Here is a 7481-nt window from a genome sequence, read left to right as displayed (position 1 = left end):
CCTGCAACGCACACCACAGTTTGAACCCCCTATACGTAACACAATGTAATTGTAATTTAATTTAATATTATCATCCTAACTTTTTACCATTTCAAAGAAAAAGCTTCTAATGAACTGCTTATATATAAAAAATATTTGCAGCATACAAAAAAATTTAATGAAAACGCAAGGCAAAAATAGTGTGTACATTATCGACACTTTAAAACAACGTTCCTATGTGGTAACGTTTTTGAAGCCGTAGGCACACCCATGTTTTAAAAATCTAGCAAAAGTCAAATAATAGTCATATTTTCTTTAAATTTTCAATATTTATTCATTATTAAATAAACTTACATAATAAAAGTAGGTTTCGTTACATATATTAAAGGGAATATATGGGGGTTTAGGTGTTCTATCCCCTATATTTCATGGTCTGAAAACTAAATAAAATAAATGTAAGTCGATAAAAATTTCAACATTTTTTCAAGATGAAAAGATCATATAATTAATATATATATATATATATATATATATATATATATATATATATATTTATATATATATATATATATATATATATATACATATTAATATGTATGAATAAAAAACCAATACGAAAAATATATGAATGTTTACATCTTTTCTGTAATTATTTCCTGTGTGTTGACGTGTAGGAATACAAAAATACTTTTGAAACAAACAAGAATGTTTCCTTCAAAAGCACATAATTTTCGACCGATCCTTCGATCTTCTTCAGTGTGATATATATATATATATATATATATATATATATATATATATATATATATGTATATATATATATATATATATATTATATATTATTATATATATTATTTTTTAGAATTCTGTTTTTTTTTTGTAATTCAAATAATTATATTGCCGAGAAAAAAATTATCAAGAAAAAGTGTTATTTTTTTAACATAATAATTTTTTTTGATTTTATGTCCAATTTTATTTACAACTTTAAACTAAATGACAACTTTAAACTAAATGATATATATATATATATATATATATATATATATATATATATATATATAAAATCCTGTTATTTATTTCGTTTAGCTTAAGTTGCAAATAAAATTATAAAATCAAAGAGTGTTATTTTTTTACATAATATTTTTTTTTATTTCTTGATTTTATGTCCAATTTTAAAATTCGACATAAAATCAAAAAATCAAAAAATTATTATGTTAAAAAAAAATAACACTTTTTCCTGATAATTTTTTCTCAGCAATATAATTATTTGAGTTGCAAAAAAAAAGCAAAAAAAAAAAAACACACAAAAAAAACAATTCTAAAAAATAATCATAATTAAAAAGCTTTAAATGATAATTAATTCAAATATTACGCGACATGAAGTTTAATCAGATTTTTTTTAATAACAGATTTCCAAGGATAAAAAATATATTCATATAAAAGAATATAAGACTATTGAGAAGATAAAAATTGTAAATCAAAAAACCGGCCGAAAAAAAATTTGTTTTGATTTTATTATTAAAATTGATAGAGGTTGATTCTTATGTTTTGTGCCTTTTTTCAAAAATGTACGTAGGCCAGTGAGCAACATTATCTTTAGATACATAAATTTCAACAAAAGACGTTAAAATTATTTTTATTTTATTAACTCTTGTCTGTGTAGGTCATTAATAAAAATCTATTTCTTTTACAAAAACAAAACAAAACAAAAAAAACAAAAACAAAACGTTACTTCCATTAACAATTATAACGCGAATGCCCATCCATAGAAATTAACACAAACACATGAAATGATGACGTCACTATCAATGTGTACAATGCTGACGTTTTACACATCGCCGTGAAGATACCTAATGTACACTGTAGTAACGTTAATACTTTATATAGAAAAACAAGGAAGAATTAGACTATCACGTTCTCTAACGAGGCATTGGTCAACTTTTTTCATCTGTTATAATCGGGTGTCGTTTATGTTTTTTCTGTATGGACTCTTCCATAGATGACTATATATATATATATATATATATATATATATATATATATATATATATATATATATATTGCACTGAACATTGATAATTTGATTCAAACTTTAGTAATCCCTTATTAAGCTTTGTCTCTCCTTTATTATGCCGTTTTAAACAATAAACCTTTCCTTCTTCCATTATGATATCGCATTCGCTATTGCTTTTCTACCCGTATTGTACTCGGCCCATTTAGCATAATGGCAAGAATGTTCGCTGATGGACCGGCGCTCAATATTCGGTCGAGTCATAGAAAAAGACTGAAAAAACTGCTACTTAATACTTCTTTGCTAAAGACTCAGCATTATGAGGAGAAAATCAAGTGCAAGTGGGCTCTACCATACAACTCGGGGTACTAGCTAGTTAAAAGGGAGTCTTCGGACCGTCCTCGACTATGGTCAGTAATTTAGCTTAAGCTTTTAATTGTAACTTTTTGGAATGATAGATAGTACTTGATACTCCATTGCTTAAGGCTCACAAAATGAGGGGCAAATTAAGCGCAAGTAGGCTCTACCATACAATTCTGTGTAGCAGCTAGTGAAAAGGGAGCTTTCGGGCCGTCCTTGACTATGGTCGTTCATTTAGCTTAAGTTTTTAATTGTAACGTTTTCAAAGAACACAACAGTGTCGACGGATATTCGAAGTTTACAGCATAATCTATAGACTAGACATTGACTTTCGGACTAATCAATAGTAAAAGAAATAAATATCTGTTTTAAAGTCAATTCCATAGTTTTTGTCTGTATCACTTAGGCAAATCACGTACACCTTCTATTTATAAGAGGTTATTCCTGCTAAAATATAGACAGGGCACATGTATTTTAGATTGAAAGTATCCGGAAAACATGGACTTTTCACGTGGATCAACTCGAGTTCTACTTGAATTTGGTTATTGAATTTGGATTATAACACGTGACTCCAATTATAAATATTTTCCTCGAATTTTTATCCGAAAGAAAGTGACTCATATATGTTCGATTGGCACGTTTACATTTCATAATTTGCGCTGAGATCGTTGCTGGAACGGCGTCTAATAATTGGCAAACGATGAGAGTCATTTGAAAACTCATGATACAAACAAACAAGTTTGTGGCATGATCTTAATTTGAATTACAATGTAATGGATGTTCGGTTTCTAACGTAATCCATTAGCAGAGTAATTATACAATAAACAGAAATAGAGAGAGAGAGAGAGAGAGAGAGAGAGAGTGACAGACAGAGAGAGAGAGAGAGAAAGTGAGGGAGGGAGAAAGAGAGAGAGAGAGAGAGAGAGAGAGAGAAAGTGAGGGAGGGAAAGAGAGAGAGAGAGAGAGAGAAAGGGAGATAGATAGATAGAGAGAGAGAGAGAGAAAGAGAGAGAAAGATAGAGGGTGACTGGGATGCGTTTGTCATGATACTTGGGATCAATCTGCTACGTCACTTCCGACTCACTTGTATTTACTTGAATCCTCACGAACATACAGCATAATCACATTGATATATCAGTTCTCGTTAAATTACCGAAGTTAAGCAAGGTTGAACCCGGTTAGTGATAATTTGGAGAATACTAAGAGTTGTATATAAGAGGACATCGACACCTTTCTGCAAGAGCTGCAAAGCCATAACGTCGTCACCTCTCACAAAAGTGATATACAAGGAATCAGAGATTGCTTGCGAATTTGATATTCCCATGGTACTCGTTCTTTCGGAGGAAGCCGGTTCAACCCACCTAGACTGTACCGCTTCGGAGGGATATCTTGGTTCCCCAGGAGAGATTGCTGTTACATAATTTCGAGCTTTATGTAAAATAGGCGGTACAAGTACCCATGAAAATATTTTAATCGAATCTGTCTACAATACCCAGTGAAAGTGCATCAGGCGAAAAACAATTTTCTTCAACATAAGTGGAGTTAAAAACTTTTCTTCAATATGTGGAGTTAAAAACTGGGCTGATGGCTCCTGAATATGGACAGAACATGATCTCAGTCAAACTCCTTACCTAATTTGTAATGTGGCCGTTACATTTAAATTGTGCAGTTACAGTAAAAACCTCTCGTGTTCACACGTTGTCTGGTACTCAGTCGCAAAGGAGCAAACAAATAAAACAGAAAAGAAATAAAAATCCGACTTGGCAATTTTTAAAATGCAAATAAAACGCATGTATTCGTGGTTATTCCAAAACAATGCATTTCATTATATTTCCAAAGTCTTCTCGCACACACGTGTTTTTTAAAAGTCTCTGCTTCCTCGCTACCTCATAAATGAATTTCAATTAAGGAATAATATATATATATATATACCAATCGGTACGGACCCGACTGTGGTTTTCATTGATTAACTGTCTCTAACTGTGTCGGATATATACTCGAGAGTCAAAAGAATGACAAGAATATTCTGTTGTCATAGCCCTAATAGTAATCACACTTTTGTAATTTAAATTTTAATTTTCAATCTTCTCATAATATTCTTCATCATTCAACTGACAATTCATCAATCCCGTTAAGCGTAATCATTGGGTTGATTATCTCTCCAACTCTAATTTTTTTTTCACGTTGAAGCCGTGAAACTTTGAAAGTGTGCGCGAGATGAAAAAAGAAAGAAATGTGGAAAAAATGCACCACAAGCTTGAGAACAAATAAAGTTGACGCCGAAGGAGATGGACATGAAAATCGAAAATAAGAATTGGTCAACTGTGGCCAGCATGCGGTCGGAAGAAAGAGAAACGCGACCAGGCTAAAATGGAAATGTGACAGCGAGAGACTTTTTAAGTGACGCCGAAAGTAACGGCAATAAAAACGTTTTATAGAAAAGAAAAAATGTCGATCCGGAATTTAATTTATTTATTTCCAATTTTATTTTTTATGGATTACTAAAGTAAAGTGTTATTTTTTATGGCTTACTAAAATAATGTTTTATGGATAGTAAAGTAAAGAATAACAGCCACGTTACATCAGCATACAAAATGCAGATTTTTCTATTGTTTGAAATTTGCAATATTTGCTTCATTTAAATAACTGTAATGTTAAAACTAATAATTCGATTGAGTTCAAACTTTGATACTTGAAGTTGAAGTTTAATACTCTATAAAATCATATGGACTTTTTATTTTATTCGTAACGTCATTTGCATATCAGGTCCGGGACTTATTGGACGATGTCTTAGCATCTGTTCATCTTCTCCTCAGTCAGAAAAGAAGAAATCCTTCTTGACTGAGATAATTATAATTTTTGTCCTATCAAGAATACGACTTTTCATGCGAGCTGAGTAAACCACATATAATTAACCGTGCTTGTGTAGGGAGAGAGTAGAAGACATAGAGAGAGAGAGAGAGAGAGAGAGAGAGAGAGAGAGAGAGAGAGAGAGAGAGAGAGAGGTTTTATTTTGTGTTTCGATTTTACGGCAAATCAGCTCGTTTTTTTTTTGAAAAACAAAGGCTTTTGGAACTTTCCTTTTTTTTTTTTGAAAAACAAAGGCTTTTGGAACTTTCCTTTTTTTTTTGAAAAACAAAGGCTTTTGAAACTTCCCCCCCTTTTTTTTTTACTGATATATCATTAATTATAATTCGAAGATGAGGATTAATGAGATGAATTATGAATTATGAGAACAGTTTATGACAAGTATTTGTTTACATTGAATTTTGAGACGACTAAGTTGTTATCTGCAGGGAAGTAATCCCATAGTAATGTGTTCCACTAATAAGGAAACCCTTGCAAATAAGCTTTGTCCATGGATATTCAGGCTAACGCTAGGAACGTGAAAAAAAACAACAAAAAACAAACTTGTTTTTATTGCGGTAGAGAGACTTGTTCTTATAATGAATTCCCCGATTTACTCCCCCACATACCTAACCAGGAATGCAGAAGGTCAGTTTTTTATATGACATAATAATAATAATAATAATAATAATAATAATAATAATAATAATAATAATAATAATAAAAGCAGGTCTCCAAAATGAAGCATTCTGGTTTGGCAAAATGAAAATTACCTCGCCGTAGAAGGATTTCTCTTTCACTGTCAGAGTACAGTAAAGTTGAAGTAAAGTAATTTATCTACGCTGTCAAAACCGGGTAAAAATTTAAAATATACAAAAAATAATTAAACCTTTTAGATCTATTTTTTTCGATCGAGACCTTATTGCATTCCAATTATACACAGTTAATCAATCACTAATTTAATCACATCACTCTATATAAAAGCTTATAAGATATCAACGGATACACATTCGAGAGCCAAAACAATGAAAAGAATATGCTGTTGTCACAGTAGAACGTTATTACATTCTCCGAATAAACTAATGCTTATCGATTAGAATCTTATGAATTATTATCTAAACAATCGTTCACTTCAACAGATGCTGTGGTGGCCGAGTGGTTAAGGCGTTGGACTTGAAATCCAATGGGCAGTGCCCGCACAGGTTCGAATCCTGTCCGCAGCGTAAAATTTTATTTTTCTATCGTAAAACTCAAAAGTTTTGATTGAGAAAAAATAACAAACAAAAACAAAAACAAAACAAAACAGATCACAAAAACAAAACAAATAACAACAAAAAATACGAACAAAAAAGCAAACAAACAAAAACAAACAGAATCAAGAAAAACAGCAAAAACAAAACAAAACGAAACAAACAAACAAACAAAAAAAATGCCCCCCCCCCCTAAAAGAAACGCGTTTTTCAGCATGTTAAAAATCTAAGTTTCGGATTATTTTATTCTAATACACTGATATATGATTTGTTGATACAAAAGCGGGAGGAGGGGTCGGCTTTATACTTTTCCCTGCATAATCGAATAAAATAAGAGAGAGAGAGAGAGAGAGAGAGAGAGAGAGAGAGAGAGAGAGAGAGAGATTTTCCGAGTCACACACTCACTCGTAATTTCATCATTTTAGTGCCAACAAAACAAATCTATTACTAATGGTGATTTGGTATCTGTCTGTCAGAAGCTGACACTATTATTACTTCCATTAATGTACCATTGTACTTTCTTGTAATGCTCAATTTTGGGGAGGGTATGTAGTATTTGTTCTGTTATCATGCCTCAACCTTTGGATGTTTTTAGTTGAATATTTTTTTCCCGGAACATCAGGCCGATTCCTTTGACTTTAGACATTATTATTATTATTATTATTATTATTATTATTATTATTATTATTATTATTATTATTATTTACTTACTCTCGTTGAAAACAACCTGCGGTGTTCCCTGGAGTCTGAGTGACAACAAGTTTCCCAAGAGTTCAAGTACTCACCATTTCTTTTGCAAATTAGTTTTCGTTATCGTAATAGCCGTTTACCATTGATTTCTCGTTAGCTGCGACCATTAGTATCCACTGGACTTTGGGTAGCAATAAGTCTTCTCTGGGTTCCAGTCCTCTTCGCATTCATCCAGTGGTTAGTGCTTTATCTTCTCAATCTTTCCATCTTCCCTGACCCTCTTAACTTATTTGGTGTAGCATCAGTTTCCGGTGACAATAAGAAAAAATGGTGAGGTGTAGAGC

The 7481-nt window shown here is 31.5% G+C and overlaps 1 non-coding gene across 1 annotated transcript; it reads left to right on the top strand.

Annotated features, from left to right (window-relative positions):
- Positions 1–6338: 6338 nt before the first annotated feature.
- Trnas-uga (transfer RNA serine (anticodon UGA)) lies at positions 6339–6420 on the top strand. Its single transcript has one exon. It is a non-coding gene; the product is annotated as a tRNA-Ser (tRNA).
- The last annotated feature ends 1061 nt before the right edge of the window (positions 6421–7481 follow it).

This window comes from Euprymna scolopes, chromosome 30 (genome assembly GCF_053919585.1).
Source record: "Euprymna scolopes isolate OS-2025 chromosome 30, ASM5391958v1, whole genome shotgun sequence".
Classification (NCBI taxonomy): domain Eukaryota; kingdom Metazoa; phylum Mollusca; class Cephalopoda; order Sepiida; family Sepiolidae; genus Euprymna; species Euprymna scolopes.
This window is presented reverse-complemented; position numbering and strand designations above follow the sequence as displayed.